The 27,121-nt window shown below is 41.5% G+C and overlaps 1 pseudogene; it reads left to right on the top strand.

Annotated features, from left to right (window-relative positions):
• The window catches only part of LOC140734534 (sodium- and chloride-dependent neutral and basic amino acid transporter B(0+)-like), an 86,548-nt pseudogene extending 62,666 nt beyond the window's left edge, over nucleotides 1–23,882 (top strand).
• The last annotated feature ends 3,239 nt before the right edge of the window (nucleotides 23,883–27,121 follow it).

Here is a 27,121-nt window from a genome sequence, read left to right as displayed (position 1 = left end):
TCCCATTCTGATATGTCTATCCATGGTCTCCTATACTGTCAAGATGAATCCACACTCAGTTTGGAGGAACAACACCTTATATACCGGCTGGGTAGCCTCCAACCTGATGGCATGAACATTGACTTCTCTAACTTCTGTTAATGCCCCTCCTCCCCTTCTTACTCCATCTCTGACATATTGAGTTGTTTGTTTTTTTTTCTCTCTCTCTCTGCCCATCACCCTGCCTGTTCTCCATCTCCCTCTGGTGCTCCCCCTTCCCTCTTTCTTTCTCCCGATGCCTCCCGTCCCATGATCCTTTCCCTTCTCCAGCTCTGTATCACTTTCACCAATCACCTTTCCAGCTCTTATCTTCATCTCACCTCCTCCGGTCTTCTCTTATCATTTCGCATTTCCCCCTCCCCCTCCTACTTTCAAATCTCTTACTATCTCTCCTTTCAGTTAGTCCTGACGAAGGGTCTCGGCCCGAAACATCGACAGTGCTTCTCCCTACAGATGCTGCCTGGCCTGCTGTGTTCCACCAGCATTTTGTGAGAGTTTGAGTCAAAACAGTTGTGTGAAAGGAAGGTCTCGTTTGAGAAAACCTTTTTAGGATAGTGCTAACAGAATCAAAGGGAGAAAAATGCTCAGATTCAGGTAACACACAAAAAGATGGATATATGAATTAAAGACACAAGATTATGGATTCATATTCAGATTTATTTATAAATCACACATACATTGGAATATATAGTGAAAGTCATTGCTTGCATTAACAATGTGTTGGGATCTGCCCACAAGTGTCACTACACATTCTGACACCAATGTAGCATGCCCACAATGTTCTGCTGAACAACACAAGCAACAAAAAAACAAAACATCACCTGCATTTTCCACCCTTCCATCCACCCATCCACACACAGACAGATCTCCAATGCCAGGATGGGCTGCCTCCCTGCTTCCGACTTCCAGTCCCTGTCCCAGATATGACAATCCAGAGTCTTCGATCTTCAAGACTCAATCACCAGATTTGCCATCTTTAGTCTTTGGCCTTGAGGCTTCAACATCCAAACTCATAGACCTCTGGGTATTGACTCTGGAGCTTGCTGATCACAACATTTTGACCTCCAGGCTCACTGACCTCTGTGCCTTGATCTCCACATTTGCAGACATATGGGTTTTAACCCCAGAACTTGCCAATTACAGGTTTCTGATCTCAGGAACTGCCAAATGACCTCCTTAAGCCTCCAAATCCTGGGAATAACTGACCTTGGGGAATAGCAGCCTTCATTTCCAGTGCCCACAGACCTTGACCCTCCCTCCTCAAGTCTCACTGGCCTCTGAATTCAGAGCATTCTGTCCTGAACACCAACACACACTCCTTCACCCAACTCAACGTTCTCCATCCCTGACCTCACTCTGTCCATTTCTGTCCCTATACCTGAACCCGAACACCCCCACCCAACCTGCACTGTTCCCAAAAACCATCCCTACAAAGTTAATAAACTAAGTCTGAGCCCCAGTCCCAAAGGACATTGAGGCTCAGAGCCATCATATAGGTGATATATTATCATGAGTGTAGCAATGGGAATGATCATCAAACAAAGAGAAGAATATGTAACTTAGTCGCTCTGCAGGATGACAGTCACTAGGGCCAAAACTGGTCCTCAGCACTCCACGATTCATATTAAAGACAAAGTTTAACATTTTCTTGTTTAATGCTGACATAATGCTAAGGGGAATAACGAAGAAGGAATAATCTATGGATGGAATGAATGTGAGCAGAAAGATGAACAATGTATGAAAATATGAGTTCATTCACTTTGGAACAAAGAGTAGCAAAACAACTCTTTAAAAAGTGAGAAATATAATTGTTGGTGTGTGGGGAAACAGATTGGTTCTGCAGGTACAGGAAAATATTGCAAGAAAAATGATACATGGTTGATGACGTCTTACGAATGTAGAGAGCATTGGAATGCTGTATCCAGTTTTTGGTCACTAGAATCTGTATTTCACAGTCATCCTGGACTGGTTCTGAGGATAATGGGATTGGCTGACTGAGGCTGACATTTTGGCATTTAGGTTTAGGGGAATTCGATTGGCAGTCCTCTGAGAGTATTTGATGGGATGGAAAGCTCCTTCCTCTGGCTGTGAAGTCTGGGACTAAAGGCATTGACTTTGAATAAGGTGTGTAGAGGTAAGATGAGGAGGAGAAAGGCTGAGGCTTGTAAGTCACTTAAAGTTGGTGCCTAGTCATTGGGGAACTGATGCTAAGATCAATAAGGGGATTGGGGTTAAGGAGACAGGTAGGTCAAATGAATGTAGTGAGGGATCAGTCATAGCAGGGCAGACATGTAGCTAAGAGGTTGACTGGGGCTCCTGCAGCTTCTCTTTTTATATAATTTTGCCTGAGTCGTGGTGCCTTGAAGTGAGTTCAGATCTTCTACTGGGACACGCTCACTGTGGACCAAAAGAAGAGTTATTTCACAGGTTACCATTTGATGGGACAGTGGAACTGTACACTGGGAGGGTTTATTGCAGAGTGGTAGAATGAACCAGCTAGCAGTCAACTTGGCATAACTGGTGAGTTACAGATTCAGACTTCCGATCTGGTCTATGCCCTTGCCCCGAGAGACTTGCTTGAGGGTCTGCTTTACTGTCGATAACAATCAAATGAAGTCTGTGGACAGGATTTTCAGTGGACTAAACTTGAACAAATAAAATACTGGGAGTGTTCATTTGCTTCATTTTAGTCGATATTGTGGTAACTTGCTGCACCGCACATGGCATTGGCAAATGGTGAAGCAGGCTACCTATAGTGAGGCTGATTCCAACTGTTCCTTGTAGCAGAAGGAAACGGGGCAGATTGGGAATAGGCCAGTCGGTGCTGTTCAGTTACTACAATTGCAAAACCAAATTCTTACCACTGGATTGAGTGCTGCTTAACACAAATCTGTTTGTACCAACTTTAGTCTCATTATTGAAGCCAGATTACTCTTCTTTCTCACTCCAGGTTTTGGATTGGCTTTTCTTGCCTGCCCAGAAGCTCTTCTTCATTTGCCAATTTCTCCTCTTTGGTCCATTATATTTTTCTGCACAATTATTACACTGGGATTTTCCAGTCAGTCTGTACTAGTAGGTGAGTGTAACAAGTTTTAACTTCATTTCCATCCCATATTATCAAGAGCAAAGCTACTAATTGATTAGATAAGTAATTCCGAATGCACTTGTACTAATTTCCTTACTGCATACTGCTAATGAAATAATTATGAATGTATTTAGGAAAAATATTATTATGTTTCAACCCAATTACATCCATCCCTAGCTGCAGGTGGATTTCAAACCAAACTCTGAATTACCTCTCCTTCTTTGTTTACTATATTGTTCGATAAGTTGTACCAAGGATGACAGACCTCTAACAGCCTCAACCCAATTCCTTTGTGCATAATATGGCTCTAACATTTGAAAGATCTTTGCTCTGTTTGAGGTTTCACTGTTACAGTTTATATTGGCGTTTGCCACCCTTCAACCATCCCAATTCAATTAACAGGACTGTTATTTTCCAATTTGCTCAAATTCAGAATCAGGTTTAACCTCACTGTTTATATCATGAAATTAGTTGCTTTTTGGGCAGTAGTACATTGCAATATATAAGTAACCCAAGGTCATTTCTAAGGTAGGGACATGTTTGGCACAACTTTGTGGGCTGAAGGACCCGTATTGTGCTGTAGGTTTTCTATATTTCAATGTTTCTATTACTTGCAGTGCCACAGTGCTGCCTGCACTGAATACAAGTCTTACCTCAGCTTTTGAACGGCCAATTTCTCTGCAGCTCCTACGTAAATCAAGTGTTCGGAAGACACTGCAGGCAACAGTTTTTGACATGAGGTACAACTGTGTCACATTGAACCCAAGAAGAATGCATTCTATTTAGTATTTTGGTGCCCATTTTGCGAACCTTATGCAGAGACACACAATCCAGACCAATAGCTGTGACCTTTTTTAAAACTGTCAATAACATTTAAAACTTTGTCTGCAATAAAATATTTTAAATGACTATCATTATTTGTCCAAAATTAGTTTGGGCTAAATTTGTGAAATTATTAAGAATGGCAAAACAAGATTTAAACTGCTTCTCAGACTGTCTACTCTCAAGAGGTAACTGACATAAGTTAAAGGACAAGACGTCCAGGGCTGTGATCTCAGAATTGCTACCTGTGCCACATGCTTGTGAGAAAGATCATACACTTTAACATGTAACTAAGGAGATGGAGCAGGAGAAAAGGCTTTGTGTTTTTGGATCATTGGGCTCTCTACCAGGGAAGCTCTCTACAGTCAGAATGGCTTGCATCTGAACAGAAGGGGTACTTATATCCTTGTGAGAAGGTTTCCTAGTGCTGTGCTGTATGGGGGGTGTTTTAAACTGGAACAGCAGGGATTGAGAACCAGAACATCAGAGCAGATAGTGGAGTGGGTGCGAGGGAGGATATTGTTGAGCCAACGTGCAAAGTCAGGAAATGAAATATTGAGCATAGTGGGACTAATGTTCAGAATTACGTATATTTCAATGCAAGGAGTATTGCAGGATATGCGGATGAGATCAGGGCATGAGTCAGCATGTCGGATTGACATTGTAGCCATTATTGAGACTTTTTTGCAGGAGGAGCAGGACTGGCAGCTCAGTATTGCTCTAGGTGTGATAGAGCAGGAAGGGTTCAGGGGGAATGGGTTATTACTAGTCAGGGAAAATGTCACAGCTGTGCTCAGGCAGGGCGGACTGGAGATTTTGTCTATTGAGGCTGTATGGGTGGAACTGAGGAATAAGAAATGATGACCATGTTAATGGGATTGTATTATAGACCATCCAACAGTCCACAGAAACCAGAGGAAGAAAGAATCATAAGGTTGTGATGGTAGGGGATTTTAACTTTCCACATATTGACTTAGTTGCTGGTGGTGTAGTGGCATCAGCATCAGACTTTTAGGCAAATATCCCGGGTTTGAATCTGGCCAGCTCCTTGCATGCTTTCCATTTGTGCTGTGTTGAGTGTCGAACTAGCAACTCGGCCTCGTAAAAACCAGTTAAATGCAATGGAAATAGCAAAAATGCAGCCCGATACACCACAAGGCGTGAAAAGGAACTACAATATTGATTGGTACTCCCATACTATAGAAGAGCTGGATGGGATAGAGTTTGTCAAATGTGTTCAAGAAAGTTTCCTTAATCAGTTCATAGAGGTGTAATAGAGGTGTATATGTTTCAAAATAAAAATCAAGGTTAACAGTTTTCGGGAACCTTGGTTTTCAATACATATCGAGGACTTGGCTAAGAAAAAGGAGGTGTATAGCAACTATAGGCCAGAATCGGCAAATAAGATACTTGAGGATTATAAGAAATGCAAGAGAACACTTAAGAAGGAAATCAGGAGAGCTAAAAAAAAAAGCATGAGGTTGCTGTTGCAGACAAGGTGAAGGAGCATCCCAAGGGCTTCTACAGATTTACAATATTAAGAACAGAAGAGTAGCAAGGGATAAAATTGGTCTTCTGGAAGATCAGAGTAGTCCTCTGTGCATGGAACTGAAAGAAATGGAGAAGGTCTTGAACAGATTTTATGCATCTGCATTTACTCGGCAGAGAGACACGTCTATAGAAGTGAGGCAAAGCAGCAGCACGGTCATGGGCCATGTACCGATCAGAGAGGAGGAGCTGTTTGTTGTCTTGAGGAAAATTAGGGTGGATAAATCCCCAGGGCCTGATACTGTGTACCCTCAGACCATATAGGAGGCTATTAGAGATTTCTGCTCATAGACTTCAGTTTAGCATTCAACACAATCATCCCTCAGAAACTGATTGGAAAGCTGAGCCTACTGGGCCTGAACACCTCCCTCTGCAACTGGATCCTAGACTTCCTGACTGGGAGACCTCAGTCAGTCCGGATTGGGAGCAGCATCTCCAACACCATCACACTGAGCATGGGGGCTCCCCAGGGCTGCATGCTCAGTCCACTGCCGTTCACTCTGCTGACCCTCGACTGTGCTGCAACACACAGCTCGAACCACATCATCAAGTTCGCCGATGACACGACCGTCGTGGGTCTCATCGGCAAGAATGATGAGTCATCTTACAGAGAGAAGGTGCAGTGGCTCACAGACTGGTGCAGAGCCAACAACTTGTCTCTGAATGTGAACAAAACAAAAGAGATGGTCGTTGACTTCAGGAGGGCACAGAGCAACCACTCCCCGCTGAACATCGACGGCTCCTCAGTAGAGATCGTTAAGAGCACCAAATTTCTTGGTGTTCATCTGGTGGAGAATCTCACCTGCTCCCTCAACACCAGCTCCATAGCAAAGAAAGCCCAGCAGTGTCTCTACTTTCTGCGATGGCTGAGGAAAGTCCATCTCCCACCCCCCCCCCCCCCATCCTCATTACATTCTACAGGACTATATTTGCAGATAAGTGTCAGATGTTGCACTTTGGGAGGAAAAACCAAGGCAGGACTTGCACAGAGAGTGGTAGGGCACTGAGGAGTGCAGTAGAACAGAGGGAGTGGGAATTCAGATTCATGATTCCTTGAAAGTGGCATCACAGGTAGCCAGGGTCATGAAGAAAGCTTTTGGCACATTGGCCTTCATAAATCATTTGAGTACAGGAACTGGGATATTACATTGAATTTGTGAGGCCTCATTTGGAGTACTGTGTGCTGTTTTGGTCATCTACTTATAGGAAAGATCTCAATAAGATTAAAAGAGTGTAAAGAAAATTTACAAGGATGTCGCCAAGAATTGAGGACCTGAGTTATCAGGAAAGGTTGAATAGTTTATAACTTTATGTCCTAGAGCCTAGAAGAATGTGAGGAGAATGAGGGAAAGGATGGGGGAGTAGGGTGGAAGATGGTGTGGGAGTACCATAGGGATGTGCTGTAGGTTGCTTCTCAATAACTTCTCAATATTCCTATTTTGAATTATTCTCACCGCTGTCTACAATCTGTAATTTCTCTCTAAACTTCCCTAACCAGAAGCCTTTGCTAAACCATGAGATTTGCAATCTGTCGATGGCCCGATCAGTGACATTTACGTCTGGCAACCAAGTTAGATACAAGAGGTTCAGGGTACAATCTCTGGAAAGTCATCAGATGTGCAAATTGGCATTTCCAGACCAAACTTGAATAACTGAAGGTTGCCCAACGACTGTGGCAGGGCTTGAATGCTATTACCTCTTACAAAAGAAGCCAAGCAACTTAGGTGACACCAAGGCTTTACTCCCACATGAACTCAATGCCTCTATGCTGACTTGACCATCAAAACATGCAGGCACTTTCACAGACTTCCACATCCCTCGATGACCCTGTGATTTTTGTCTCTGAGGCTGATGTGAGAATATCCTTCAGGAAGGTGTACCCACAGAAAGAATCTGACCCATATAGGGTACCTGGTCAAGTACAAAAGACCCACACAGATCAGTTGGCTGGAGGGATCACCAAGATCTTTAACCTTTTGTTTCAGCAGTCTGAGATACTGAGGTACCCATCTGCTTCAAGCAGGCTTCAATTATACCGGTGCCTAAGAAGAATGTGGTTACCTGCCTAAATGATTTGAGAGGCTGGTGATGAAACATATCATCTCCTACCTGAGAAGTAACTTAGATCTGGTCCTATTTGCCTACCAGTACATCAGGTCCACAGCAAATGATATATTTCACGGGCTATTTAGTAAACCCTGGAATATTTGGACAGGAAAGATGCATACATCAGGATATTCTTTATTGACTACAGCTTGACATTCTATCATCCCTCAAAACTAATCAAAAAGTTTCAAAACCTTGTCCTTGATACCTCCTTGTACAACTGGATCCTCCATTACCTCAGTTGCAGTCTGGATTGGCAACAACATCTCCTCCATGATCTCCATCAACACGATGAACCATAAGGCTGCTTGCTCAGCCCCTGCTCTACTCACTTTATACTCACAGCTCAATGCCATATTCAAGTTTGCTGACAACATCACTGTCACTGGCGAAATCAAAGGTGGGGATGAATCAACATATAAAAGGGAGACTGGAAATCTGACTGAGTGGTATCAAAACAACAACCTCTCCCTCAGTGTCAGCAAGACCAAGGAGCTGGTTATTGACTACAGGAGGAGGAAACTAGAGGTCCATGAGCTAGTCCTCATCAGGGAGTTAGAGGTGGAAAGGGTCAGCAACTTTAAGTACTTTGGTGTTATCATTTCAGAGGACCTGTCCTGGGCTCAGTGCAATAACAAAGAAAGCACGGCAGCCCCTCTGCTTCCTTAGGAGTTTGTGAAGATTTGGTATGACATTTAAAACTTACATTGCTGAGGAGAGCCTGTAATGGAAACATCAATGCCCATGAACAGAAAATCCAACAAAAACAAGGGGATATGGCCCAGTCCATCATGGGTAAAGCCCCCTTCACCATTATGCCCATCTACAGGGAGCACTGTCGCAGACAAGAACCCACCACCCTGGCCATGCTCTCTTCTCACAGCTGTCATCAGAAAGAAGGTACGGGAGCCTCAAGACCCACACTAACATATCCAGTAGCAGTTATCACCCCCAAATATTAATCTCTTGATGCAGTGGAGATAATTTCATTCTCCCATCCCTGAACTGTTACACAACCTAACCACTCACTTTCAAGGACTCTGAATTTCATGTTCTCAATAGTTATTGCTTATTTATTGATTATTATTGGGTTTTTTTTTCTTTTGTACTTACACAGTTCAGTGTCTTTTGCACATTGGTTGTTTGTCCAACCTGTTGGTGTAGTCATTGACTCTATTATGGTTCTTTAATTTACTGAGTATGCCCGCAAGAGCACGAACTTCAGGGTTGTATATAGTGACATATATGTACTTCAATTAAAGTATTTACTTTGAACTTTAAACTCTTATGGAGTTGTGCAAAATTATAAGAGGTATAGATTGGGTAAATACAAGCAGGCTTTTTCCACCGAGGTTGGGGAGGGTAAGACTGGAGCTAGAGGTCACTCTGAGTGTGGTGAGGGTGTGGGACTCCCAGCAGAATTGGTGGATTCATGTTCAATTTCAACATTTAAATGAAATTTGTGGGAAGGGTCTGAAGGCAATGATTCCGGTGTAGGTTGATGAGACTAGGCAGATTAATAGCTTGGCATAGACTAGATAGGGCAAAGGGCCTATTTCGGTGCTGTAGTGTTCTCTGATCTATAATTCTATGACTCCTGAAGGCATCTTCAGGTGTGTGGAAACTTTGTTTGCTTGGGACATGAGCAGCTCTTATGAATTCTAGTAACATTAATATATGCAGATTGTCCCCTACTTTAATCTTTAAATAGAAAACAGGAAGTAGGTTTCCACAAACTTCCACTATTAAAAGCCTCAGGAAAACACGAGGAAATTGACTTACAGACATAGGAGCGGAATTAAGCCATTTGGCCCATCGAGTCTGCTCTGCCATTTCATCATGGCTGTTCCATTTTCCCTCTCAGCCCCAATCTCCTGCCTTCCCCCTGTATCCCTTCATGCCCTGACCAATCAGGAATCTATCAACCTCTGCCTGAAATATACCTGATGACAGCCTTCACAGTGACCTGTAATGACGAATTCCACAAATTCACCACTCTCTGGCTAAAGAAGTTCCTCATCATCTCCATTCAAAAAGAAAACACCTCTATTCTGATGCTGTGTCTCTGGACATAGACTCTCCCACCATCAGAAATATTCTTTCCATATGCACTCTATTGAGGCCTTTCAACAGTCAATAAGTTTCAACTTGCTCACTCCTCGTTCTTACGATTCCAGTGAATTCCAGAGCTATCAAATGCTCTTCATACAACAAGCTGTTCAATCCTGCAATCATCCTGAACCCACTCCAGTTTCAGTACATCCTTACTTAGATAAGAGGCCCAAAACTGCTCAGAATACTCCAAGTTAGACCTCACCAGTTCTTTATCAAGCCTTAACATTATATCCTTGCTTTTATCCTCTAGTGCTCTTGAAATGGATGCTAACATCGCATTTTCCTTCCTCACCTCCAACTCCACCTGCAAATTAACCTTTAGTGAATCCTTTACGAGGACACTCAAATCCCTTTGTGCCTCAGATTTTTGAATTTTCTCTCCATTTAGGAAATAATCTATCCTTTTATTTCTTCTATAAAAGTGCATGACCAAACAACTCCCACATTGTATTCCATGTCAGTTCTTTGCCCATTCTCCTAATCTGTCTAAATCCTCCTGTAGATTCTCTACTTCCTCAAAAATATTTGCCCCTCCACCTACCTTTATCTTCTGCAAACTTTGCAAAAAAGCCATAAATTCCACCATCCAAGTCGTTGACATATAACGTAATACAAACAAGTATCTGGGAGTACAGTTAGACGAGAAGCTAGACTGGACTGCCAACACAGATGCCTTGTGCAGGAAGGCACAGAGTCGAATGTACTTCCTAAGAAGGTTGGCGTCATTCAATGTCTGTAGTGAGATGCTGAAGATGTTCTATAGGTCAGTTGTGGAGAGCGCCCTCTTCTTTGTGGTGGCGTGTTGGGGAGGAAGCATTAAGAAGAGGGACGCCTCACGTCTTAATAAGCTGGTAAGGAAGGCGGGCTCTGTCGTGGGCAAAGTACTGGAGAGTTTAACATCGGTAGCTGAGCGAAGGGCGCTGAGTAGGCTACGGTCAATTATGGATAACTCTGAACATCCTCTACATAGCACCATCCTGAGACAGAGAAGCAGTTTAAGCGACAGGTTACTATCGATGCAATGCTCCTCAGACAGGATGAAGAGGTCAATACTCCCCAATGCCATTAGGCTTTACAATTCTACCGCCAGGACTTAAGAACTTTTTAAAGCTATTATTAATGCTTTTTGAGATGGTGATTTAGATGCATATCACATTTTTTTTACTGAGTTAAGTATTGTATGTAATTAGTTTTGCTACAACAAGTGTATGGGACATTGGACAAAAGTTGAATTTCCCCATGGGGATGAATAAAGTATCTATCTATCTATCTATCTATCTATCTAAAAAGAAGCAGTCGTAACACAGACTCCTGTGGAACCCCACTAGTCAGCAGCAGCCAATCAGAAAAGGCTCCCTTTATCCACATTCTTTGCCTCTCCTGCCAATCAGCTACTGTTTTCTCCATCAGTTACTCTTTCCTGTAATATCATGGGCTCTTAACTTGTTATGTAGTTTCATGTGTGGCACCTTGCTAAAAGCATTCTGAAAATCCAAGTGCATATCCAAGTGCAAAATCCAAATTCACCAATTCTCCTTTGTCTATCCTGCTTGTTATTTCTTCAAAGAATTCCAACAGATTTCTCAGGCAAGATTTTCCCTTGAGGAAACCATGCTGACTATGGTGTATTTTATCATGCACCTCCAAGTACCTGAAACCACATCCTTAACAATCGATTCCAACATCTTCCCATCCACTGAAGTCAGACTAACTGACTTCAGTAGAGTGACATTTACAATTTTCCAGTCTTCCAAAAACATTCCAGAATCTAGTGGTTCTTGTTAGATCATTACTAATTCCTCCACAGTCTCTTCAGCCACCTCCTTCAGAACCTTGGGTTGTACACCATCTAGTCCAGGTGGCTTATCTACCTTCAGATCTTTCAGTTTCCAAGAACCTTCTCCCTAAGATTGGCAACTTCACCCATTTCTGACCCCTGACACTCATGAACTTCCACCATACTGCTAGGCTCTTCCACAGTGAAAAATAATGAAAAATACTTATTCAGTTCATCCGTCATTCCTTGTTCCCCATTACTACCTCTCCGGCATCGTTTTCTACTTTCACCTCTCTTTTACACTATTACACTTTTGGTATCCTCTTTAAAATAATTTGTTAACTTACTTTTGTATTCCATCTTTACCTTCTTAATAACTTTTTTAGTTGCCTTCTGTTGTTTTTCAAAGCTTCCCAATCTCTAACTTCCTACATGTCTGTCATCTTTCCTTTAGAATACTTCTTCCTCTTTGTGATGTATATGCCCTGTGCCTTTCAAATTGCTTCCAGAAATTCCAGCCATTGCTGCTCTGCCATCATCCCTGCCAGTGTTCTTTTCCAATCAAGTCCTGCCATCTCTTCTCTGTAATTCCCTTTACTCCACTGTAATACTGATGCATCTGACTTCAGCTTCTCCTCAAATTTCAGGGTGAATTCAATCATATTATGATCACTTTTCCCTAAGGATTCTTCGACCTTAAGCTCTCTAAACAATTCTGGTTCATTATCCAACAACCAATCCAGAATAGCTGATTCCCTAGTGGGCTCAATCACAAGCTGCTCTAAAAAGCCATCTGCTAGGCCTTGTAGAAATTATAGAAATTCCTCTTCTTGGGATCCAACACCAACCAGACTTTGCCAATCTACTTAGTTATTGACACCCCTCATGACAATTGTAACATTGCCCTTATGACATGCATTTTCTACCTCCCATTGTCATTTGCAGACCATGTCCTTACTACTGTTTAAGGGTCTATATATAACTCCTATTAGGGTTTTTTTAACCCTTGCATTTCCTTAGCTCTACTCACAATGATTCAACACCTTCCGACTCTTTGTCACCTCTTTCTAATGATTTCCTATCTGATAGAACTTTAATGTTTTTTTCTAATTTGAGAAGATGATCCAAGGAGGTTGATTAGCAAGAGAAATCTCAAAGAAGGTCCCTCATTATGGGTGTAGCAACTCATGTTAAGTGAGGTTAGTAGAGCATAGACTGGGAGCAATTTTATGCATGGTTGAAAATCCAGCTGAAAACTGATATATCTGCTCCTAGAAATATATGCAGAATATTCAATAAGATCTTAGACATATAAAAGAGTGAAAATGCTGGAATTTGAAGCAGAAAATAAGCCAAGAAGGAGGAAGGAAATTGTTGATGTTTCATGTTGAAACTCTGCATCAGGAATCCTTTCTTGACAGCCTAGGTGAAGCTAAAATTATTGAAAAGGAAGAAGAAAACTTTTTGTTGACTAGAGTCACACCTTGTCCAAAGGAAAATGATTGTGTTTATTTGAGGTCATACATCACTGTTCCTAGAGGTGTTTAGCCAGGAACAGAGAAGCCTCAGTATCAATTCAACCACAGCTGCCTTTCAAAAAATGACAGAACTTTGCCAACAGTCAAATCCATGGCTGTGAGTCAAACATATTCAGACTCCATTAAAACCAGATGCACATGATTTAAAGCAACATAGAAAAAAATGCAGAATAATAAAATTACTTCACACCCATTAAATACTAATAAATTGTATCACCTGATATTTTGTTTCCACCAGAAGTCATTATAACATGCCTACAAGATAAGTTTCCTGTTCTGCTCCGGAAAAAACGTCTTTATCTAACAGCCGCTGTTTGTCTGGTCTTATACCTTAGTGGCATCTTTTTAGTGACACAGGTGAGAAGTATTTTATTAGAATTTGAGATTTATTGTTACATTGTGTTCTAAAGTATACATAAGTCACAATATCATATTGATAGTTATTCTTCACATAGTTAATATTGCCTATTTAACTAGATGCAGAATTCACCAGACTTCACTTCTCCCATTCCTTCTGTTTATAGACGACTAGTGTGGAAATTCTTTCCTTAAAGAAAGTAGTAGTGATCACCCTTTAACTAGCTTGTATAGTTTGAGAGTAGCACACTGTTAAATTGGAGCATCCACATGATCATCTTCCCCTGAAATAATCAACAAAACCTTCCCATTTTGCTCAATACTTTGGATACTCTACAGAGCCTGTGTGAAGTGAATGGGACTCATGCTGGTAAGCTACAACGGGCAGTGTGGATATAACAAAGTGAGAAGCTTGTTTCTGTGTTGCACAATTCTATTACAGTCAGCCCTCTTTATCCGCGGGGGACTGGTTCCGGGACCCCCCGCAGATACCAAAAATTACGGATGCTCAAGTCCCTTATTTAAACTGTTTCAGTCCGGTGGTCTTTAGGACCCAGCGGAACCCTGGACTTTATTTAATATGTCTCAGTGGGGTGGACATTAGGACCCAGCACAGCCCTGAATCCGCAGTGTTTCTGTTCACAAAAATAATCACGATCACAATTGAAAATAAGGTGGAAGTAATAAAGCGATCAGAAAGAGGTGAAATGCCATCGGTCATTGGAAAGTGTTAGGCTGCAGTTGGTCAACGATCGGAACAATTTTACTGGAGCATGTGAAAGGCCCTGCCCCGATGAAAGCTACAATTATTACTAAGCAACGCGATGGTTTAATTATTGAAATATGTATGTTTCTTAAGTTTTATATGCATAGAAAGGTAAAATATGTACTATATACTAAGAAAAACGTTTCACTAACTGACGCTAAATAATACTGGATGTACCTGTTCCGACTTCAAATCCGACTTAAAGACGGACTCAGGAACGGAACTCATTCATAACCCGGGGACTGCCTGTACTTTTAAATCATCTCTAGATTACTTATAATACCTAATGCTATGTAAATAGTTGTTACACTGTATTGTTTAGGGAATAATGACAAGAAAAAATAGTCTCTACATGCTCAAACAACGAGTGCTGGAGAGAGAACTTTTGGGTTTTCCTGATCCGCGGTTGGTTGAATCCATGCATGCGGAACCCGTGGATACCCGCGGGTATTTAAGAGCCTCTTGGACAGGTGCATGGATGACAGAAAAATAGATGGTTATGTGGTAGTGTGGGTTTAGTACTTTTTTTTTTAAGGATTATATGGGTCAGCACAACATGGAGGGCTGAAGGGCCTGTACTGTGCTGTAATGTTCTATGGTTCTATGGTTCTATAAGGAGGGCAGACTGTTTTCACTAATCCCATTTCATCACATTGGATAGTACCACCCACTCTGTGTAACCAAGTTTCCTTTTCCTTTTGATGTTGGCATGAATTCTATTAATATCTTTTCAATCTTTTTATTATTATTATTAATATCAACATAATAAGATTAATACATAGATAGTGGGATTACAAACTTACAAATTAATGCTGAACATGAAAGGATACACAAGCAATAGTTACAATATAATTAAGTCTTCCTAAATCATGAATGATACAAATAACATATAAACAAAGCAAAACTAGGTTATATCATAATATATATAAAAAAAAACTCAATCCATTTGGACTCAATCCATTTATCTTCTTCTGCTTGTCGAATGATTGCATTTCTTACATTAATGGCTAGAAGATCTATTTTGTTGAATTGGAAAGAAATTAATCCCCCTACCGCTTTCTCAAACTATGTTATGTCTAAATTTGGAGAAAATTAGAAGTGTTGTATTTGACCCTTCTATTAAATTTGAAAAGACATGGAGACCATTTATTCAATATTTTCATATGATGTAATGAGACCCTGTTGCAAATCTATTCATTTTTCCAGTTTTGATTATACATATGTTGAGAGGATTGGAGTTGGTGACACTGATGATTTTGTATTTTTTTAATAGATATTATAAACAGCCCATTTTTAATTTTTTTAATTTTTTTTTTCTCTTTTTTCTTCTTTTTTTCTCTTTATTAGTTATTAGGTTGTTAGAATTCTATTAATATCTAATGGTTGACTTGAAATTGAGTCCACCCATCTTTAATGCTCTAAAACTTCACTGTATTCTGCATTAAAGCCAACTTGGCCAAAAGAGGAGTCACACTGTGCTAGGATGTCCTGCAGCCAGAAGCAAGCAGGACATTCACACTTCCCAATAGGGCCTTCCACACTCCTATGCAGCTTCTGACATCGTGGACATTGCGAGATGGCTGTCAGCTCTTAAAGACACACACCTAATGGCAGTCAGGCAGACCGATGGACACTATAGTTACAATAGAGAAAAGGGAAGCTGTAGAGGGAGACTGCAGAGGCTCCTTTAATCACCTGAAGGAGCATAAAAGTCCAGGTCAATAAGATATGTAGCAGGAGACGGAACCTGGGAGAGTCTCTGAACAATGGAGCCAAGTTTTCATATCCGTGTTAAGTGACCATCTCCACACAGAGAGTTGGGACAACTCACAGGAAACGGGGAAGTCCAAGTTTGCTGAGCGAGATGTGAATTAATAACAAGTCATTTAAGTGTCTGGGGGAGGGATTCAGTCACTTTTGTGCATGTAAACGTGCACAGCAGGATGTGATCTGTTCTCTCCTGTCTGAATATAGTGGGATCTATGGTTAATGATTTAAGTGCAAGGAGGTTTGTGTGGGAAGGATAATATTTTTGCTGCCTCCTTTTGAGAAACATCGCTGCCCTCTATTTCTTATAGACAAAGTTTCTCTCTGCTGTTCAGCCTGGAGATGAGGCTATGGCTGGTGGGTTCAGATGCTCCTCTATTGCCTTCCGCTCTCTTCTGCTCCTACTACACTGTAGATGCTACATCACATCTTTCAAACTCTGAGTCTCTCCTTGGTCTTCTCATTGCACTAGTGATCATTAATCGATTTTCTAGAAATGATCTGCATGAAGCATGAAGTTCTCCCAGACTCAGCCATGCTGAGGAGACCATTGATAGTGGAGGGGTGATTTAGTGTCAGGAGGGAAAGCTTAGTACAATGATATTGGTGATGTATTCACCTAGACCTGTTTTTAAAGTATGAAGCCCAGAGATGTCCACAGGGCAGAGGGTGGAGTTGGGGAAAGGAATCACTGAGATTTCCATGGCAATTCATCATTAGCTGGTTCTCATTGAATCTGTGCTCAGCTGCTACAGTTAGAGATCAGACTGGTGATAGAAAGCAGAGAAGTAGAGTACTATCTTAGCATCTTGGCACAGTAAGCCTTTTGCTGAAATGTTCTGGCAGTGCGGACTCTCTCAGCTTAAGAGAATCATAGGCACTCCCAGGAAACATGGCAACAGTCACGAGGAAATTCTTTTTGTGATCCACATTAGTGGGGAGGGGGTCTTCCCCGCTAAATGAACAGTTCTAGTGAAGGATCATTGATCTGAAACATTAACTCTCCTTCTCTTTTACGGATGCTGCCTAACCCACTAAGCAGTTCTGTTCTCTTTTGGGGAACGGCAGAGAATATCTGTGCAGTGAAGTCTGTCATCTTCATACATACCAAATGAATTATAGTAGAGCCTTGGGTTTCTTTTTCATTGAGTAGTTGACATCTGGAATGTGCTGCCAGAGGAGGTGCTGGCATCAGATGAGAGGTGACCTGATAGAGGTGTATAAGATGATGAGAGGCATTGATCGTGTGGATGGCCAGAGGCTATTCCCCAGGGCTGAAATGGCTAGCATGAGGGGGTCATAGTTTTCAGGAGTTTGGAAGTAGGTACAAGGGGGACATCAGAGGTAAGTTTTTCACATAAAGTGTGGTGGGTGCGTGGAATTCACTGCCAGCGAAGGTGGTAGAGGCAAATACAATAGGGGTTTCTAAGAGACTATTAGATAGGTTTGTGGAGCTTAGAACAATAGAGGGCTATGTAGTAGGGAAATTCTAGACAGTTTCTAAATTAGGTTACATGGTTGGAACAACTTTGTGGGCCGAATGGCCTGTAATGTGCTGTAGATTTCTGTGCTTCCAACCACTATGTTTAAGAGGCATTTGGACAGACAACAAAACAGGCAAGGCGTAGAAGGATGCCATTCTAATGCGGGTAAATGATGGGCAGAAAGTCCAACATGGACATGGTAGGCCAAAGGACCCGTTTCTGTGCTCTGTGATTCCACCAAACAACCCATCCTGAGAGGGGCAGACCTTGGATATAATCTACATTCAGCAATGCTTTACCAAAATAAACATGTTACAAATACCTCTTAGTACTATTGTCACAGAAATCTTTTTTGTAACTTCATACTTCTAAATTCAGCCCAATGAAGTGAACTTTCAGGGAAAATTCACTTAATCCCCTTCCTTTCCAAATGACTGAATAAAGGGTAAATTCACCCTTAGTGTCTATGAAGATTCGCAGTCATCCAGGTCACTGCATATCAAGCAGTAGTAAATCAAGGCATCTCCACAACAGTTCACACTTCCATTGATGGAAAGATAAGACCAATGCCCCTCTCATTACCTCTATGACTCTTAACAGCCTTAATGTGACTGCTATACCTTTAAACAACTCACAAAGTTTATAAGCTGGAAAACTACGCACCATGAATTAGAACTGAAGAAGCCTCTTGGATGAGTGGTAAAATGTCTTCTAGACAACACAGTGAGTCCGTTTGCCTTGATTTACTTGCTTGATCACCCTTTTAGTGTAACTGTTTAGCTCGGTTTCAACCAGAATCTACTGTTTATTAGATGATAAAATGCAGACAACTTCAGTTATGTTTTTTTCCTCAAAAGTCCTGTTGTGAAGATTTTGTGGCAACAGGATTTTTAATGGGATGATGGGAAGGAAGCAGAGGGAGATGAGTCAAACTGAAAGTTCCCTGCTATTGCTAAGTAATATAAGATGGCATTGTATCTAGCAGGAGAGGGGTATATGGCAGTTACAATATTGGCAGAACAGGTTAAGGAAAATGTCACTTACTTACTTTAATTTTATTCACAGATTTAATATTGAATGTCCTTCCTATATCCCACCCAATTTTCAGAATCCACTGTAAAAATCAGCTGTCTATTGTTATGCCGTTGGCCCCCTCCTTTGTGAAAATCGCAAGAACTCTAGTTAAGGGGGGGGTCAACTGACCCAAGAGAGAGAGACGTGCGGAAGACCACGTTCTCCCAAGAAGCAGAATAAAAGTGACTTTGACTATTGTCTCATGGAGACCACGTGAAAGGCCCTCGGGCAGGGTGGGCTGGTTGAGAGAGAGATCGCAATACCTGCAACCTGATTGACACCTGCGATCCCGTGAAGAAGTATAAAGGAGTGTCTGAGGGGAGGACCCTCAGACGCACCCAGATGCACCAAGGAAAACACACGAAGGAGAAACGCTAGAAATCCTGCGACAGCGTTTTAATAGCTACAGCCAGTGGTGGGGTTCGTGTGCGTCCTTCCCTTGCCTGGGATTGGCGACTTCACCACGGAAGACGGCCTAGCTACAGGGGAAGCCACAGATGAGAGTCCATTCCCCCAACGAGACTTCCGACTACCTCCTACAGGTTGGAAAACCTGTCGGGTAAATGCTTCATGTTCTCTGTCTTTCTAACAAAAGTGCACCCACGCGACACTTCCGCCGGCAACTAAGTGAAACTGCCGTGATCTAAAAGACTTTTAGATATCCAGCGAACGATATAAAATCTACATTACCCCTAGACGACGAGCGAGCTTGTGTTTTGAATGATTATTATTACACCGGTGTTTTAGATTGAGTTTTGACGATCTGAATGTTTTGTATTAACCATACGTTTGTGCCCTTGTTGAATAAAACGTTTGAAAATAGTAGCATCCGACTCAGCTGATCCATCTATCTTTGCTGGTAAGTTACCTGGTTACGGGGTTTTCGTAACACTATTCTAAAGATGTTATTTCCTCACCTGGTTAAAATTTCCCCCAGTCTATCCTTTCCTTTTGCTCTCTGAGGCATTGCTCTCTTGTGGAGAAAGCTCCAGAAAGATGTTTGTCTATGTTGAACTTGAAAAGAAAGAAGATAGCAATTTATACAATGCTCTATTAAAGTGAATTCTATTTATTCTATTTTAGGCTGGGATTTACTGGATAAATTTAATAGATACTTTCTGCTTTGGATGGGGCCTACTTTTGATAGCTTTGTTGGAACTAATTGGTATATGCTGGATCTATGGTAAGTGCAGCAAAAACTAATTTGCCTGTAGCAATCACTAACTTGCATCATTAGGAATTAGTTACATTGTGTGGTTATCTCATGACTATTCATAGACGTGTCTCTGGTAAAATTTATTTTTCCAGAGCATTTTAAGAATGAGAACCCTGTAAGATATACACTTTTTCTCAATGCCAGACAAACAGTGTGCCAGCCTATTTCTTTAAGAGTGCGTCATTTGACATTGGAGACTTGAGGGTGTATCCTGGAGTTGGGATATATAGCAAATGCAACTCTTCAGATTTGAATGTGGATTGCAGTCTGTTTTTAAAAATGCAGCTCAGAACCTTGGGCTTCTCAGAACTGCAGGTTTGCGTCAATGGAAAACAAAGAAAACACTTCACTTCGACCTCAGGTGTCTGCATATGCATGAATGCATCCTAGAGTCAGTGGGGATTAACATCCGTTTTGGGTGTCTGGAGTGTGGGTGTGAAGAAGGAAGAATGAACATTTTATGTAATTCAAAGGAAGCGCTGTAGGTACATTGCAACTATAGAACTGTCCTGTTGTTACCTTTGATCTTTAGCATGTAAGAAGTCATGTAATATTGGGTGAAGAAGGCCACTTCTTCCAGGGGTGTCTATCTTTGATGCCTGCTGATTGTTTGCTAAATAAACACTTCTAAATCCACTAGCTTCAGTGTCTCTCCAGTGACTTTGTTCACCACACAGCAGGAGAAGTGCAGGAAGAAATTCCATGACCTTGTATGTCAGGGTACATGTACAGCACTTTAACCAGAATCTCACTCATGCCTCTGACCGGTATCTGTTATTCATGTAGAGCCCTGAGATAGCCAAGGTCAATGTGATGGCTTCAGTACAAGTTTCCTAAGTAAACCAGGTTCCCCATGTTAGCTAACTGTGCTCCTCTGCTTGCATTGATTGGCAGGCGTGAACAGATTCATCAGTGACATAGAGATGATGAATGGGAAAAAGGGTTTATTCTTCTGGATATGGTGGAAAGTGTGTTGGGCTTTGATTACACCAGTCATTCTGATGGTAAGAAGATTTTACATCCTGTGACTAATTAGTCAAGATGCAAATACTCCACCTCATTTTATCCTGACTTTGTCTTGTGCAACTTTTTTATACAGGCAATCCTGATCTGGTCCATAAACTCATTCACTTCACTGAAATATGCATCAATTGATTATCCAAAATGGGCAACAATACTTGGATGGCTGATGATCACTTTCTGTCTAATGTGGATTCCTCTGATCGCCATATTAGAGATCACTGCTGCTGAAGGTGACAGTATTTACCAGGTCAGCAAGCAACTTCCAAAGCATGTTATTTCCAGTGATGCTGTCAGTTTCTACCAACAAAGTGATAGATTCATAGAATGAAAGACAGAAACAGGCCCTTCAGTCCACTGAGTCTCTGCTGATTATCAGTATCCATTTAAATTAATACTACATTAAACCCTTTTCATTACAACATTTCCTTCAATTCTTCCACTGTCTACACATTAGGGACAACTTACAGTTGCCAATTAACCTCTCAACCTCCACATTTTAAGGATGTGGGAGGAAACTGGAGCAGCTTAGGGAAGTCGCTGTAGCCATAGAGAACGGACAGACTCCACACATGAGTGCCCAGGAACCATGGTTGCTGGCACACTGAGCTGGCAGCTCCATGAGCTCCATCTCTCCTGCTCAATGATCTGAGCCACTTTCCAGAAGTGCATCATTTGCACAACTATATTTTGCTTTATTTTGTATTTCTAGGAGAATCAAGCTGATAACAGATGTAACAGAAAGCAATAATGAGCAGAGACACTGTAGAAACCAATTATATTTGACACTGTAGTGCACACACGTATCATAATGCATAAATATTGACGTAGGAGGGCATTGATGATGGATAAACTTGTCGCAAGTAACATTTGCCCGACAACTTCCCTCTGCAGATTCTATCCTTGTGCCTTAGTGCATAGAGAGAAAAATACTGGAATCCATCAATAATAAGGTGGTGATCTGCTCTGACCAGATGCTGAGGTGCATGGATATTGGGAGATATTTGGGTCCAAAGCTATTTTTTTTAAAGAGTTCTGAAACTCAAAGTGTTCTTTACCCAATTACACACATTGTGCCATCTGAAAGGAAGAGGTGGAGGGCAGGAATGTCATTTTCTAGTTTACCTCCCATTCATCCTGACTGTGAAATATATCACCCACACTTTCTTTCTGTTGTTCAAACCCAGAATGCCTTCCCCAACAATCCTTCAACAAGGTGGTGGGTGTAGGGATGAGCTCCGAGCGGGTGGAAATGAGTTGTGCTGGCTGCAACAGCCCAGTGAAGAAAGGAATGCAAAGCAGAGCAGGCTCCTTTCACCTGGGAATATGGTGGCAAAAGCTGGATACTGTCAGGGACGTGGTTACTCTACAGCCCTCTGTCAACATGTAGCACTCTCCTCCATCACCAGCACCTTCTGATCAGTTAGACAGATGGAGGAAGGTGATACAGCAACAAGCAATCTGCTGGAAGAACTCAGAAGCAGCGAAAGAAAAACAGACATTTCAGACTGAAATGCTGGCAGTTCCTTACTCCCCCACAGATGCTGTCTGACCTTCAACTTCCTCCTGCAGATTGTTTCTCCAGATCCGTGTGTCTCCAAAGGTGAAACAGAATGTGGATGGAGAGGAATGTGGCAGAGTATGAACTGCCCCAAACATTATTCCATGAGAAGTGTCCAATTGTCATTTTATACGTACCTTTTGCACTGCACTAGGAAACAAGTGGTCTGTCTAGTTGCAGTTGCAAATTCATCAGGTTAACATCTCAAATAGTAAAGATCATCTTGCTCATGGCTGAACAGTTTGTGATCATATGCCTTTCATTTACCTGCCTTTGGTTACTGTATCCCAAAGATTATAAGAGCAAGGAAGCCATGATTAACTTGTGGAAGACCATAACCAGAGTATTGTTTGGTTCCGGATGCCTCACTTCCAGAAAAGGATCAAAGCTTTGGAGATGTACTAAAATGGAGAGACACGAAATTGCAGAGCCTGGAATTTGGAACAACACAAAAGGAGCTGGAGGAACTCAGCTGGTTAGGCAGCACTTATGGAAGGAAATGGACAATCACCATTTTAGGTCAAGACCCTTCATATGGACAGAAAAGGGGAGGCAGCCAGTATAAAAAGTTGGAGGGAATGTCAAGCAAGAGCTGGCATGAATGACTCTTATGACAGAGAATGAGGCCATTCAGTGCACTGAACCGCTGCTAGTTCTGTGAGCATTTCCATTCCTCCAATAATTTCTCCTGTAACCTCCCCACTCCATCTTTCCAACTTATTGCCCCAAGATTCTTCCATTCACCCACACCCTGGAGGCAATTTATAATGGCCTATTAATCTACCAACCCACACACTTCTGGGGTGTGGGAGAAAACTGGAGCATCTAGGAGAAACCCATGTGGTCAAAGGGAGAACATGCATGGATCACAGGCTACTTTAGTTGTGTGGATAGTCATTGAGATATAGAGTCATAGCCTAGAAACAAACCTTTCGGCCTGTCATGCCCATGTTGACCACTGATTACCCATCTACATTGATTCCATTATTAGCACTTGGTCCACAGCCTTCTGTGTCTTGGCATTTCAAGTGCTGCTTCTTTCAGTATCTCCCTTATTCACTCCCTGAGATAAATAAACTTTTTAAGCTATCATTCTTGAGAAAGAACTTCTGTAGAGTCGAGAAAAAAGTAACCAAACAGTAATAGCAATTCTATCTCTGTTTATCTAACATGTAAAAGGTGTAACAGATACAATATAGTTCTTGCACTACGTTCAAATTCGCTTCTGAATTAACAACTCCTTGATCATTTTAACTTTCTTTCCACAGAGAGTGTTAACCTGTCTCAAACCAACTTCTGACTGGGGTCCATACTTGAAAGAACACAGAGGGCAGCGATATGAAAACCAAACAGATCCTAGCTCATTGCAACTCCGTTCACGTATTCCTGCTGCTCTTCTGTTCAGGCCTAGATAATGGGAAGCTTTGACATGCTACAAAGGAAACAATTCACTTTCAGGTCCAAGGAGATCCATTCCTTTCAAACCAGGCAACCTCACCAGGAATCCTTGATGGATGTGCTACAAATGGACTGGATTTTTTTCAGTGGAAGGGGGTGAATATTTGGGGGTCCAAGGCAAGGGAGCAGGGGGATATAATCTCACCAACTCATAGAACTGACTGAAGCCATTATCCCCATGTCACAAAACCTGCTGAGATAAATCCAGGCCGCCATGAGCATCACAGCAGAATTCCTGAACATGCTATACATACCTATACCTTTCCTTCAACATAATCCTACCCTGTAGCACCTCATCCCACCCCACCACATCTTGAACCTTTCATTTCTCTGGTCAATATTGTTTTTTTTCTCTCCAAAATCTACAAAACTACCTAAGGGATGTAATTAATTACAAGGCGATGACTCATTCTTAGTTATTTGTCTTTAATCTTTCACATTGTTGATTTGAATTGTAAGATTTTTGACTTCTGTATTGCTACTTATTTATTTATATAGAATTGTTTTAAATAAATTATTTTAATTGAGCAGGAATATGGTGAAAAGCAACTAATCAGTAAGGATAGGATGTAGTTCCTTGTTTAAATGGTTACTATGATAACGAATGTGAAGCAGTGATCAGACTCAATTGTATGTGGATGCCCAAATCTTGAAGTTTCACTTCAAACAAAATAAAACATTTTACTGAACACTTTCTCTCTTTTACTTCATTCCATCCAATTATGACAAACTTTGACCTTTCTCAAGTTCATTCAACTGGTCAGTTTGGTGAAAAATATTTTAAAACTGCAGATGCTGAAACTCTGAAATAAAAACAGAAGTGCTGGTGCTCTCAGTAGTTCTGGCAGCATATTTTGGGAAGAGAGCTGAGTTAAGGTTACAGATAGAAGGCTCTTCATCAGAAATGGAAGGATTTTTAAAAAAAGGTGCGAGTGGGAGGGAGGATGTCTCTGGTAGGGTAAAAGTGAGGTGACTAATGGATAAGCTGTAAACAAGGTTATCTGGTCAATGGGTGTACGTGAGCAGAGAAAGCCAACATAGAAGATTACAGAACTTACAAAATGCAGAGCAGGGAGCCATGTCCAGGCTGGACATGTCCTCCACTCCACAGAGAGAGAAAAGAGAAAAATGAAGAATCTGAGCTAGTATCACAGAAGGATGACTGAAAGGCTGAGACATTGATTTCACTCAAGTTATAGAGTAAAATATTGAGCATAGTAGTCTGCAACATACCCAGCCTCCTCTTTACCACCATAACCTCTGTCCCAAATTATGGCCCCTTCCACTATTTTCAGAACTCTCGATTCCATACAGCATAGAAACAGGTCATTTGGCCATTCATCCATGCTAACTAAGGTGCTTATCTACTTTAGTTCCAATTGTCTGTATTTGCTCCATATCCCTCTACCTTTCCTTTCCATCTACCTTTTCAATGTTGTAATCCCACTTCCCTCTACCACTTCCTCTGGCAGCTCACCACTATCTGTGTGAAGAAGTTGCCCCTCAGGTGTCTTTTAATTCTTTCCCTCTCACTTTGAACTACTGCCTCCATTTTTATCACTTAATGGCTGAATTGTCTTATATTTAATAGCTCTTAAGAGTTTAACTTGCCTTGAGTAGTAACAGCTGGTCTTATAATTTTGAACGTGATGTATGCAATACAAGAGTCACCGAGTTATAGTTTTATAAAGACCAAATAAGCAACTGAATTTGAAGACCAGGCCTCTAATCCGCTCCATTTGTGTAGGAGATGGGTTTAAAAAGATATAATATAACCATCTTGTGATCACGTCTTGAATTTACATATACACTCATCTAACATAACAACCATAAACAGATCTTCAGAAATTCACTGAGATGAAAAGCCTTTTAATTTGCTTTGTTGTTGCTAACTTTTTGCCCACCGTTCTATCCTATTAGGTCCATATCCTTATACACCTTACCTATTTAAATGTCTGTCTAAATATCTTTTAAACTGTTATCTGATTCCGTCACCTCTTCTGGCAGAGATCCAGATATCTGTCACTCTCTGTGTAAAACACGCACCCCTCAGATACCCTTTAAAACTCCTTCATCCCACCTTATGATATCCCTATTATGGGAAAATTGATGGAAGAAAAAGTCCTAGTCAACAGTGCATGACAATCATGAGTTACATCAAGGGATGGACAGACAAAAGTTTGGAAGAGTTTATTAGAACCTCTGAGATTAAAGACCATGACCACCCATATCAAGAAGCCTGTCAAAATCGAGGGGTCTCTGAGTTGGTTACATTTACCAATTCACAGATCCATCAATCTATATCACATTGCATCACCTGAAATCATGTACCTTTAATGGGCAGTCCCTTGGGATCGAGAATGACTTTCTTCTGACTCTGGTACTTCGGCTTCTCAGGGGATGAAGGTGCCAATGAAAGACCCACGGACTCATGGGCAGAATGGGTGGGTGGAGCACTTACACCTGTGTGATCTTGATGTACAGCAGATTATGTGTACATTCTCAATAACTCTCTTGAATGCTTCTTCCCAACCTTAATTGGTCTTGAGCCAAGTAGTCCCGGGACTCGGCAGGAATGTTGTAACTTTTCAAGAGGCTCTGAGCGCTGCCTTCATTATTTGTAGCCTAACATCTGCAAGTCAGAGTCTGCTGGAGGCTTGTCTCGGGGGTTGAAGGACTATGTGTGTTTTGCTGTTGTTTTGTTGCTTGTTGTGTTCCATTTGGTTCTGCTGAGTATTGTGGGCATGCTGCAGTGGCACTGGAATATATGGTGACACTTTTGGGCTGCCTCCAGCATACCCTAAACACATTTTACTGTATGTTTTGATGTACACAAGATAAATAAGTGTGAATCTTAAAGTTTGAATCTTGAATCATTGTAGTCTGGCCAACACACTTCGTGCTGGAGGTGGTGACCTGTAAGAGGTTACAATTAACCTTTCAGTGATATTGGATGCTGTTGTAGAGGCAACATAGATGGTATTTTCCAATACATTTAATCTAGATTAAATCCAAAATCTAGATATATACTGTAGGATGGCAGAAATCACTGTTGTGCGGTACACTTGGTGTTTTGTGATGAGTCTGAGTTCAGGATCTTCAAATACTCTTTTTCTCGACCAATCAAGAGCTGTGCTGGCACAAATGAAGTTGGTGACGATACTAAGATGCGGTCTCTGTTTTCCAGGTCTCACCCTCAGTGAGGTGCAGAGGAAATTAGTCTCGAGGCTGTTGAGTCTCTCTTGTAAGAGTAAGTGATGGCATTCCAGTACACATACATCAGCCTGGTCTGTACACTACAGCTTGACTACTGAAGCTCAGATAAACTTAGTTCTAACAGTTTCCCAATATCATCGATGAGCATTCTGGCAGGCAGGTTTGCTACTAC

This window comes from Hemitrygon akajei, chromosome 10 (genome assembly GCF_048418815.1).
Source record: "Hemitrygon akajei chromosome 10, sHemAka1.3, whole genome shotgun sequence".
Taxonomy (NCBI): domain Eukaryota; kingdom Metazoa; phylum Chordata; class Chondrichthyes; order Myliobatiformes; family Dasyatidae; genus Hemitrygon; species Hemitrygon akajei.
Note: the sequence above shows the minus strand (reverse complement) of the source record. Positions and strands in the feature narration are given on the sequence as shown.